The 13361-nt window shown below is 34.5% G+C and overlaps 1 non-coding gene across 1 annotated transcript; it reads left to right on the top strand.

The window, feature by feature from the left end:
- Positions 1-12761: 12761 nt before the first annotated feature.
- Trnar-acg (transfer RNA arginine (anticodon ACG)) lies at positions 12762-12833 on the top strand. Its single transcript has one exon. It is a non-coding gene; the product is annotated as a tRNA-Arg (tRNA).
- Positions 12834-13361: the final 528 nt, after the last annotated feature.

Raw genomic sequence — 13361 nt, 5'->3', positions numbered from 1 at the left:
AAATGACTCATGGGGAATAAAACATGAAAATTTCATGCCTTTATCAAAATCAAGCATTAAATACATGAAGGGAAAACATTAAAAATTAGTCAACTTAATAAGAAAATTATTTCTACATTTGATGCTGTATGCGATCTCTGCTAATATCGGCATTGCTTTTTTTTTTTTTTTTACATAGGCATCACCACTTATCAAGGCCCAGGGGCCACTTGAGGATAAGGGTTAAAGAGTGTACAGTAGTCAATTGGACAATATAGTAACTGTCAGTAATGGAAATTCCGTAAATTTGTTAACTTAAGGGGAATGGCTTATCAAGAACTTGTTTACATTGGACTTGAAGACAACCATATTGTAGTCAGCTGGAAAGCAGGAAAACGGAAGACGGTTCCACAGTTTCCAGTTATCCTGAACTTCTCTTTGCCACTAAATTCAAGCAGTGCTGCTTCAGAAGAGATATGGTTGGGGATTGCACAACCCTTGCCTCACAATTACATGCGCAGTTGCCCCTACTAGGTGTATCCTTTGTCTTTCAAGACTGAACAGAGGCATAATCATTATTGAACTTCACCACTGAGACATCATTTTATATTGGTGTGAACACTGAAGAGGCATATTTTTGTCACTAGCATATAAGAGTGTAACAATTGCTAGTGCTTGTAGCAGCAGCCGCATAACACATATGCAAATGACCGAGCCAGTGCACAAAGTGATGTCACAGCAGAGGAATAGAAGGGAAAGAAAAGTAAAGAAAATAAAAAAGAAACATAGATGGGAACACGTGAGTGGCAGAGGACTTGAAAAAAAAACGTATTCCTGCGTGAGATGGCCATGTGGTGGCGTGAAAAACTTTAAAGCATGTGCTTGACACGGCAGAGTAAGAGACTTTTAAAATATGCAATGCATTGTTGGAAAGCATCAGTAATAAATGTTTTTTGTTAAAACGAAAAAAAGCCGAGTCTAATTTCTTCCTTTTGTTTGTTTCTTTGTGACTGTCTCAGACACAACGTGTTGGATCTGAGTGTTAAAATGTAATGGCAGTGTTGAAGAAGAATATGAATGTTACAATAGAACATATTTCTTGTTGTGCAACATTTATTAATTGAACCACTGACAACAAAATTAATGACACCTGAACTAATTCATCTTGGAAAAAAGACATATTTATTATGCTAATCTTTTTCTATATTCTTGCTTTGTGCCATTTTTTCCTCTTTGTTCATTTGAATTGTGATACATGTGTAGTAACCACTACACATGTACCACAATTCAAATGGCATTTTTCCTCTTTGTTCATTTGTGCCATTTTTCCTCTTTGTTTATTTGTGCCATTTTTCCGCAGACTTATTATCATACACAACCACATTTACTCTACTTAAAATATCTGCAATGGTTTTAAATCAATTGTAATTATAAAAGATATTAATAATTTCATTACTTTGATTCTAGCATAAACTGCAACTATTTTTTTGTTTTTCCACTTAAATTAGTTATAATTCCTCCATGAAAAATACCTGCATAACAAAAAAAAAAAATGTATAACAGTTATTTCTGACCACATAAGTTCATTTTCTTAAAATAATTTAAGTTTAGAAAAATATTTCAGTCATAAATTATTAACAATGTTGGCATTACTCCCAAACAACATAAAAACTCTTTTTTTATAACTTAAAACCATACTTTAGTTTAAAAAAAATAATCCTGATAAATGCATAGCATCATTTTATTTTGAAAATAATTTTTATCGTTTTTGAGGATTTTGTTTTCATTTTTATTTTGTAATTATCCCAAATTATGATTAAAAAATTATTTTTGCAGCAACTTAAAGCAAAAAAAAAATTGATTAACCCCAAGTCCAAGTGGCAACCACTCTCTTTCTTTGTTAGTTCGTTCAGACATTTTTTTAATGGAGCGGAGCACCTGGACTTTAATGGAGTGGAGCACCTGGACCTGGAGTAAGTGGTAGAGTTAAAGGAGAGAATGTTTCGTTTTTGTAAGAAACAAATATGAAGAACAAATACCATTTATTAAAAATGAAATTTAAATATACTAAAAATTAAACACAATTTCTATTCATTAATTTATTTTTACAAGGGAGTCACCACCTATCAAGGTATAAAGCCAGTCAAGGATAAGAGTGAATGAGTGTATGGTTGTCACCGAGACAACAGCATAGTGATTGTTAGTGATGGAAATTGGGTCAAATTCGATTATTTAAGGAAATGGCCCAACAAGAACTTGTTTAAGTTGGCCTTGAAAATGACCATGTTGTAGTCAGCTGGAAAGCAGGCTAGTGGAACAGAGTTCTATAGGCGGGCAATTCTAGGAAAAAACGCTGTTTTCATAAAATTTGTATTTAGATTTAGGCACAGATAGAGTGTGAGGGAAATTGTTAATAGTGGTTGTAGCTAGATGAGTGGGGTTTTTTTGTGTGAAAATGGTGTACCCAATATAGAATATCGTCTAAGAAATTGCTTTTTATATAACAGATAATTTGCATCGAATACTAACATGCAAAAAGAAAAAATATTTTTTAAATAAAAATATAAGAGAAATCTGCAAAAACCAAACAAATATTGTGGATTAATTTGCCCTTTCATCACTTGTAAAATCAGATAAAAGTAATTGATAAAATTTAGTGGCCATTTTGGAAGCTAACTGCTTCAATATAACTTTTGAAATATTAAGAACATGAAATTCTAGCAAGTTTCATTGTACACATAAACTATTAAAATGAAAATGTGTCCAGAAAATATAGTTGCTATCTTATATAAACTAGTTCAAAAGAAGTTTTTCAAGGAAGAACGATAACTCAAGTTCATAATTTTCTACTTAAAGTATTTTTCAAGATATTTCCAGACCTTTGAAATAATTACACATACAAAAAAAAAAAAATCTTAATTTTTATTTGTTTATTGACAAGTTAGGAGGCAGCGAATTAACTTTTAGAAAAATCTTTCACTTATGTTTGAAAATAAAGAAATATTTGCACCACCAAAGCCTAACCCTTTATTTAGTAAAAATGAGTTTTAAGAATTTCTATAAGTTGTTTTCTTTAAATTTTTTTCCCGCTGTGAGAAATGTGACACTAGGGTCAGAAAGTGGGATGTAAAAGTCAGCACCTCTGAGGAGGAGGAGTACTCTGACCTACAAAAAGTGCCTGGACAGCTCCGTCGGTATTTCCCAGTAGGAGCGCTTCAGGCGATCAGCAATAAACTAACCCTTTTTGAAAGAGAGAAGGCAAAGCCTGGGAGGGTGAATCTCCTAGAACTGCACACTGCAATCAACAGGGAACAGTTTTTATGAGAATGGTTTTAATTTCTGCTGATTTTGGTGCCGAGGAAAAAATCCCAGCGTGATTTCCTAACCGGAAACCAGAAGTTGAACAGTCCAGAACAGCAATGACAAAAACAACATAAGGGAAACAATGAGAATTTTTTTTTTTCATATTGTCACCAAACTTAAGGTTAGCAATAGGGTTAAGGAATTTATTTATTGTGGACTATCATCCTCATCTTTCTTAGTTGTTTCACGACGTTTCGGCCAACTATTTCTTTGGCCTTCGTCAGATGGTCACCACGACAGGATAGGAACTTTGAATCTCCTAACTGCATTCTCAGCAATTATCGCCATCCATAGTTGTTGTCGTCTCACCATGTTCTGGCCGGCTTTGGGTAGGATTGAAACCGCTATCTTCAGACAATTCTCACCTGGAACCGTAGAGATTCAACGTCTATCCATGAAATAGTTGCGGTGAGACAACAACTATTGATGGCAGTAATTGCTGAGAATACAGTTAGGAGATTCAAAGTTCCTATCACATCGCGGTTACCACCTGATGAAGACCAGAGGAATAGTTGGCCGAAACGTCGTGAAACAACAACTAAAAAAGATGAGGATAATAACCGCAATAAATAAATTAATAAATAATACTCATCTCAATAATGAATTCCAATTAAAATAATATATAGGATTAAGGAAGTCCATGCGTTTTTTTATGACTTTTAATATTGACATCCTGATGTGAATGTATCATTCAGAAATGTGTAACAATATTGACGCAAATGATTCTGCATCATTTGTTCGATTTAGAAAGTCCAGTAATCAACATGGTGGGCTTAAATCTGATTTTGAAATTGATTTAAACAAGAAATTGATTTAAATTTAACTTAAGTCATTTTTAAAAAAAGCACATGTTCTATCTTAACCCTAAATCAACCATAATATCATCATCAGCATTATTATATTCAGCTTAATGTCCATTTTTATATGCTGACATGTGTGGAACGGCTTTTAGAAACTGTATCTAAAATATCAAAATTCAGTTCTATACGGATTTTGGATTCTTTTTATTTTTGATGGAAGAGTTTGTTTTTTTTGAGAAAAAAAAATCTCATCCAATCCAGAGTGCCCTTATTTTTTTGGGTGGTGATGTTGGCTGGAGATGACATCATATTAAACTACCTACATGTCATGTCACATGGGGAAACAGGTAAATAGAGTCGAGCAACATTGCGTCAGTTAAAATGTGTTTTCATTATTTTAATTCTTTATGATAAACTAGCTGTACTTACCTGACGTCGCCCGGGAGTCATTTTACTTTTTCTTTTTTTTTTTTTTAATTAGGATTTTGAAAGTTAAATTTGATTATTTGGTATCATTTGATTATTAAACTAATTAATACTGAGCTAAATGGTTGTAAAACTATAACTAATTTTGTTAAGATAATCTCTATAGTTACTAGAAGAATACCCGTCCCAGAACAGATAAAATTAATTCTCTGAACAAAACAGTTTTGTACTTTTATCTTTTTTTTAAATTTTCTTATCATTTTGTTCAATTTGAGTATGGGACATCCTACCGGATGCTAGACATTCACCTGCTATCTCATATATTCCAGTTGAAAAACTTGAAAATTCTAACCGTCCTTTAAAAGCAATTGTTTGAATTTCTCTTGCACTTGGTTCACCAGGTATATTTGCCAGGTAGTTTTTGAAATTCTTTTATATGAGTCCAGTTGCTCCTATAATTACTGGAATGACAAAAATATTCCTAAATCCCTATTATGAAGATTAAAATTAATATATAAGGACATTAAACCTTATTTCTAGAATCCTTATTCTAATTTTGATCAAAATTTATTACATGATTTTAATTCTAGAAAATATGTAAAATCTAAACTTAAGCTTAAGGGATCTTAAGAAATTGAAATTCAGTTAATCTTCTTTAATTGATGTCTAATGACTGTGAAGCGAATTTGATGCAAACCTGAAATAAATTTTTCAATGGGAAGTTATGTTCTTGTTATAATTCTAAAAGTCATTTAAAATGATCTAAAGAAAATTGGAAATAGTTATTAATTGATGTTTATTACTTCAATAGATTTCAGAAAAGCAGGAGTTATTTGAATTTTCACAAAGCAATATGTCTTGACAAGCTTCTGGGACTGACCTTCACTCCTGATGTGAAATGAAGCACCTACATCAAATCTGCTGCCAGCATCATTGGAAAAATGGTTGGATCATTCTACCACTCCAGTAGGTATCTCACTGCCGATGCAATACTCTATCTGTATAAGAGCCAAATATGTTCTGTTGTGAAGGAACATAACTGGCTATACACCGGTTACAAACTGTATATATATATTGGACTGTTGGGCAGACAGCGGCAGACAAGCAGTCGCAGTAAGACGGATAGTCTTACGTGTTGATTATCAGACTTTCTTCCCCATACTTGTTACTATGTACTTCTATTTACCTTAGGCGAGCAGCCTTACGTTTCTGTATTATAAATAAACCCCATTACACATACCACTCGGTGTAACTCACGTTTGTCTTTATTTCCTAAGTATTTAGGAATATAACAATGGCGACGAAAGGATGTTCTTTCTCTTAACAGAGATAAATTACCGTACCAAGGACTGTGTACAATGCAAGGATTTTTTGTTTTACGAAAAAAACAAACTACACAAGGATTTTTGACCACGTGCGTCAATGAATTTAAAAAATTTTCCTACCTAAAGTAGCGAAAAGTACGGATTTTTCTTCGTAAAGAACTCACAAGAAATTATAGAAACATGTTCAAGGTAAAGTGGAATTTATATTTATTTTGACAAGTAAAAAAAAAAAAAAAAAAAAAATGGTCGCAAGTTGAATTCGAAACTACACTAAAGGATTACGAGTTTCGAAAGAAAAAATATAAATACAACGACTATTGTACCATTTTATGCCACGTGGGAACGGCAGCCATATATTTTTTTTTTTTTGGAAAATTAATTGTTTGTTATTGCCTTTATATAAATAATTGGAACTATTTGTCGTGGGAAGTAAGAAATATTTTGTGTATGAACTTACGTTGTTGAAAAAAAAAAAAAAAAAAAAAAAAAAAGAATTATTTTACAAAGCCTGTTGAATTACTATGGATGAACTTTGTTGAAACGTGTTGTGTCTGCATATTGCTACTAATTTACGATATACGTAAATTTACGATTTTTCTTTGGAATTATTGTGTAGAATTCGAAAAGACATTTTTGTACTAGAAGCTAACATGGAACAATTAGCAGAGTTAACTAAGGCTCTAGCCCTTAGCATCCAGGAACAGACAAGAATGACTCAACAATTTTTAGCGCAACAACAACAACAACAACAAATTCAACAACAACAGCTACAGCAACAGCTGCAACAACAACAAGAAAGAACACAAAAAACTTTAGAGGCACAACAAGAACAAACAAACATACTACAACGACAAATGTCGACACAGCAAAAGAATTTAGAAAAGCTAATTCTAACGTCGACCGGGAAGAAGACTAATTTTTCTGCCGAGGGTATTTCAAATTCACTAACGGAATTTCGTTACTCCCCGGATACTGGTGTTACTTTCCCTGCATACTACAGAAGATACGAAACAATTTTTACGAAAAGATGTTTAGACTGGACCGATGAGGAAAAAGTTACCCTGCTACTACAAAAACTGGGTACTGATGAAAACACCAAGTATGCAAATCTAATTCTACCAAAAAAACCGGAGGAGGTTTCGTTCGAGGAAACAATTAGTACCTTGTCGAAAATATTTGATAAAAGGGATAGCCTATTTCACTCTAGATACAAATGTTTGAACATTCAGAAGGCAGAAGCTGAAGACTATCTAGAATATGCTTGCACTGTGAACTGTTTATGCGAATCATTTAAATTGAATGAAATTTCCGCAGACCAATTTAAATGTTTAATCTTTGTACAAGGTCTCACAGCACCAAGGGACAAAGATATACGTTCACGGATCCTAACAATTATGGAGGCGGATCCTAACATAACATTGCAAAAAGTCACTGAAGAGTGTCAACGTCTGATTAACATAAAGAAAGACAACACTCGCATTGAAGAGAAAAATATTTTTAAGGTGCAGCAAGTAAAAAGGCAAGGGACCACAAGAAAGTCCAGGTTCCAAGAACACAGGATCCTTAAAGGATACAAAGACCCAAAGCTAAAGTGTAAATGTTGTGGTAGTTTAAGACACAACAATAAGACCTGCTGGTTTAGGAACAAAATATGTTATGAATGTGGTCTCAGAGGTCACAAGGGAACATACTGTGCCCAGAAGAAAAGACAAGGGACCGATAATGTAAATACGCTTCGCATGAATAAAGAAAAAAGCTGCGAAAGACGGAAATATGTTGATGTTCGGATAAATGGACATCTGGTTACATTGCTTCTGGATAGCGGTGCAGATATTAGTATTATAAATGAAGATATATGGAAAAGGATAGGTCGACCTGAATTAACGAAAACCAGAAAGACGGCGAGAAGTGTGTGCGGCAAAAGATTAGAGTTCAAGGGAGAATTAAAATGCAAAGTGACATTCGCTAACCAGACTCATAAATCCAAAGTGTACGTCGTACCAGGAAAGAATACATGCCTGTTTGGGGTAGATTGGATTGTCCTGTTTAATTTATGGGAGAAACCCATAAATTCGTTTTGTAACGTTTTAACTGCAGAAAAAGCAAACCAAAGGGAAGACTTCCTGAAGGATTTGAAAACTGAATTTCCCAATGTTTTTGCCGAAGGACTAGGACTCTGTATTAAGACAGAGGCAAAATTTGAATTAAAGAAAAATGCCACTCCAGTATTCAAACCTAAAAGGAATGTGCCTTTTTCAGCGATGGACGCAATCGAAAAAGAGTTGGATAGACTTCAACAACTGGAAGTCATTGAAAAAGTTAACCACACAGATTGGGCAAGTCCAACCGTGTATGTAAAGAAAAAAAATAACAGAATAAGGGTCTGTGGAGATTTTTCAACGGGTTTAAATGACTGTCTATTGGACCATAATTATCCCCTTCCGTCCGCAGAAGATCTGTTCTCTAAGCTTAACGGAGGAAAAATTTTTTCTAAGATAGACCTCTCAGATGCTTACTTGCAAATTAAGATCAGCGATGAATGCTCCAAATACTTAGGCATAAATACTCATAAGGGCATTTTTAAGCTAAAGAGGCTTCCTTTTGGATTAAAGGTTGCTCCTGCTATTTTCCAGCAAATTATGGACACGATGCTGGCAGGGTTGGAATTTTCAATGGCCTACCTTGACGATATCCTAATTAAAAGTGAAAATTTGCAAGATCATAAGAAGCATGTAAAAGAAGTATTCAAAAGAATACAGGAATTTGGTTTTAAATTGAGCCCAGAAAAATGCGATGTTTTTATGAAAAAAATTAAATATCTAGGTCAAATAATCGACAAAGAGGGTCGAAGACCGGATCCACAAAGGACTGAAGCAATTGAAAAGATGCCTGCTCCAGATTCAGTGACAAAATTAAAATCGTTTTTGGGATTAGTTCAATACTATGCAATTTACATCCCTAACATACATAATTTAAGAGCTCCTCTTAACGAGTTACTGAAAAAGGGTGTTAAATGGAACTGGAATAAGGAATGTGAATCTGCTTTCCAAAATATCAAAAGATGTCTACTGTCAGACTTAGCATTGGCACATTTCAATCCAGAAAAGGAACTAATACTAGCAACGGACGCCAGTGATTACGGTGTTGGCGCTGTATTACTTCACAAGTATGAGGATGGTAGGACAAAAGCTATCGCCCATGCTTCAAGAACGTTGGTTGCAGCGGAGAAAAATTACAGCCAAATTGAAAAAGAGGCGCTGTCGATAATATTTGGAATTACAAAGTACAATCGATTTCTCCATGGACGATCTTTTATTTTGCAAACCGACCATAAACCCCTACTTACCATATTTGGATCAAAGAAAGGCATTCCCACACATACTGCGAATCGATTACAGCGATGGGCTGTAACCCTCTTAAACTATCAGTTTAAGATGGAACATGTATCCTCAAAATAGTTAGGACACGCAGATGCATTATCACGGTTGATCCCTAAAAGAAGCGAAAGTTTCGAAGAAACGGTAATTGCTGCGCTTAAAGACGAAAGTGAATGTACAAGTTCAATGTGTAATATGATACGTGAACTTCCGGTAACTTTCGAAAAAATAAAAAAAGAGGCAGTAAATGACATTTTCATTAAGAAAATGAAAAATCAATTGGGATGGATAAAAAAAAATAAAAAGGTAGATCAAACAACGCCTTTTTCCATCTGTGAAGATGTGCTCATGTATGGTGAGAGGATCGTAATTCCACTAACGTTACAGAGGAAAATTCTGAAGGAATTTCATACAGGTCATCCGGGCATTTCGAGAATGAAATCCCTTATGAGAGGATATGTGTACTGGCCTGGTATGGACAAGGAAGTTGAAAAATGTGTCAAGACATGCAGAGGATGTCAATTAGCAGCTCGAGATCCTCCAGTAAAAACGACGCCATGGCCAAAGACGGACCTACCCTGGTCACGTCTGCATATTGATTATGCGGGGCCTATAAATGGTTATTTTTACTTGATTATTGTAGATTCTTTTTCAAAATGGCCAGAAATATTTAAGTTTAGACATCCAACAGCAAAAAACACTGTGAGTGCGCTTAATGAAATTTTTAGCCGTTTTGGAGTGCCAAAAACCTTAGTGAGCGATAATGGAACAGCATTTACTGCTCATGAATTCAAAGAATTCTGTGACTCACTAAATATTCTACATATGACAACACCTGTGTACCATCCACGATCGAATGGGTTGGCCGAAAAATTTGTAGATACGTTTAAAAGGGCACTTAAGAAAAATCTTACTACGGACACAGACGAACAATGTATTCAAACATTTTTAGCAATTTACAGGGTGACACCAAATCCTAATAATAATGTCAATTCTTCCCCGGCTGAGCTAATGTTTGCAAGAAAGATAAGATCTGTCTTCGATAGGCTGCTACCAGAGAAAAAGAAAGTTTTCAAAAAAGAAAACCTTAATACCAAGTGCTTCTCCCCAGGTGAAAATGTATATTTCAAAAATTTTCAAAATGGACGAAATCAGTGGGTTGAAGGTATTATCAAAAAAAGGATTGGGAGCATGGTCTATACCATCCAAGGATTAAGTTTTGTCTGCAAAAGACACAGAAATCAAATACGTCCCAGACTGTCTCCAAATGTGGAAGAGACACCAATGGAAACATGGTGCGATATTTTTGATATACCAAAACCAGCGTGTGTACCGCAAACAATGAATATTTCGCCTGAACCGACCATACGGGCTGGACAGAAACCTTTACCCCGGGTAACGCTGACCAGAAGGAAAAGCGCAAGAAAGAGAAAAGTTACCAGGAGATTAAGCCCTGACCCTAAAAGGAAGAGGTATTTAAGCTAAAATCAGGAAGATTTCAGCTTCAGGGGGAGGTGTTGTGAAGGAACATAACTGGCTATACACCGGTTACAAACTGTATATATATATTGGACTGTTGGGCAGACAGCGGCAGACAAGCAGTCGCAGTAAGACGGATAGTCTTACGTGTTGATTATCAGACTTTCTTCCCCATACTTGTTACTATGTACTTCTATTTACCTTAGGCGAGCAGCCTTACGTTTCTGTATTATAAATAAACCCCATTACACATACCACTCGGTGTAACTCACGTTTGTCTTTATTTCCTAAGTATTTAGGAATATAACATGTTCTCAAATGAAATACTGTTGCCACACTTGGGCAGGAGCTGCTCGGCACACTCTATCTTACCTTGACAAGAGTTCCAAACCGGGTTAGAAACCTAGTAGGTGATGCTTTTTCTCTTCCCTGCAACCTCTTTTCAACAGAAGAGACTTGCAAGCCTGTCTCTGCTTTATTGTTATTTTCATGGCAAGTGCTCAGCTGAGCTCCAATCTATGGACCCTTGCCAAACTTTCACAAAAAACACTTGACTAGCTACTACCACTATCAACAATTTCCCCCATTTTTTATCTATGCTTAAATCTAAACGCAGATTCCATGAACAAATCTTCTTTACTAGAACTGCCCACGTGTAGAACTCTATTCTGCTGGCTTGCTTTCTGGCTGACTACAATATGGTAGCCTTCAAGTCCAATGTAAACAAGTTCTTGTTGAGTCATCCCCTTAAATAATCCAAATTCTACTCAATCTACACCATTAACGATTAGTAAACTACTACCTTACATTCATTAACCCTTATCCTCGAGTGGCCTGCAAGCCTTGATAAATGATGACTTCCTTGTATATAAAAAATGTTTCCATCCTTTTCAACTCCATTTGTATAAAATTAAACTAAATATAGCTCATATTACATCCCTTTATGCCTAGCAACTGCGTTCCCAAATTCATGATGATCGGTTAATTAGTTTAGGAACAAATTCGATACATACTGCATATATAGATATCTAACTTTATTTATATAAATATTGGATGTAAATAACTTCCAAAACTTTTAATATATGAGGATTTGCTAAGAATTTTAAAGCCAGTTTAAATCACTATTTGGCAGTTTAAACGCTTCCAAATTCCTTAAAAATTTTGAAGGGTCATGAAGTAATTTATTATTTTTTTCTTTTACGTTTGAACTATCAACAAAAAATTTAAATTGTTGACTTGTTTACAAAGAAACCAAAATCCATGTGGGTGGATTTAATTTCATAAAGAAATTCTTTTTTGTTGAATAGAACTTTAAAATTTTCATTTTATTTTATGCCGTTGTGTTTTCAATTTAATAAATAATCAATAAAAAAAAAAAAAAATCGTTAAACATGTAAGTTACATTGACATGAGAAAGACACGGACACTGAAAAGTGGTCACAATTTTATTAATACAGAGATTTTCATTTAAATATTTTTTCCTACTTTCATCTATCTAGCTATGCGGTGGTCATCTATAGTTGTAGAAAATTTTTTACTTTATTCGAACTACGTCCCCCAACGGTTGCTGATGCCCCTATTTTAAATTTGTGTTTGGAGGACGTCATCAGTGGACTGTTTCTCACCAATATAAATGATTGCACACAAAAATAATTAAATAAAAAAAATCAAGCTTTCTTCAAGCAAAGTCCCCCGATGGTTGCTGCGAGCCTGTCAGACTAAGAAGCAATTTAAACAATTAAAAAATGTTTTAAAATAGTCTTTGTTAATCTATATTATTAATAAAATTCTAAATGTTTATTTATTTATTCTTTTTTTTTTCCTGAAAGTTGTGAGTCTTTATATTGTCCTTATCTATATATGGTTCGTAAAGAACAATGCCGAGTCACAAAAAGCCCGAAATAAGGGTTTTTAGGCTGTTTCATACAATTGTCGAAAAAGTTACCTGCCCATATCAACAAAATTTAGCATTCTCTGTATACAGTTGCAGTAACATCTTCGGCGTACGGACGGGACTTGTGGCGCAATGGAAAATGCATCTGACTACGGATCAGAAACTCCAGGTTCGAATCCTGGCAAGTTCGTAATAATTTTAACAATCATTTTATCCAACGTTTACTCATTATCCTTATCCTTAGTTAGGGTCTTTTTGTTTTTTCAGTGATTTTGTTTTGCGCATATAGGAATTGCCCATACTCCGAGTTCACAGGTTAAGCATTGATGGTAAGACGATGTTGAGTGTACTCGATTTTGTGTTTGACTCAGCGTTGTGTGTGCCGACGCGGCGCAGCCACTAGTTTATATAATAAAATATTTATTAAATAAAAATAATATAATAAAAATATGTTTATGAAATGAGGTTTTTACCGTTAGTCTAACAGGCTCACAGCCGTCAGAGGATTTTGCTAGAAAACAGCCCAATTTTGTTATAATTTAATTCTTTTTATTGTGTAATCAGTTATATCAGCGAGAAACAGTCCACAAATGACGTCTTACGAACATAAATTTGGAATAGTCGCATCAGCAACCATCAGGAGGCGAGGACTTTGCATGAAGAAAAAAAAAAAAAACTTATCTAGGGTTTGAATCGAAAGGGAAAACTAGGGATGGAA

The sequence above is a fragment of the Euprymna scolopes genome, chromosome 21 (assembly GCF_053919585.1).
Source record: "Euprymna scolopes isolate OS-2025 chromosome 21, ASM5391958v1, whole genome shotgun sequence".
Lineage (NCBI taxonomy): Eukaryota > Metazoa > Mollusca > Cephalopoda > Sepiida > Sepiolidae > Euprymna > Euprymna scolopes.
This window is presented reverse-complemented; position numbering and strand designations above follow the sequence as displayed.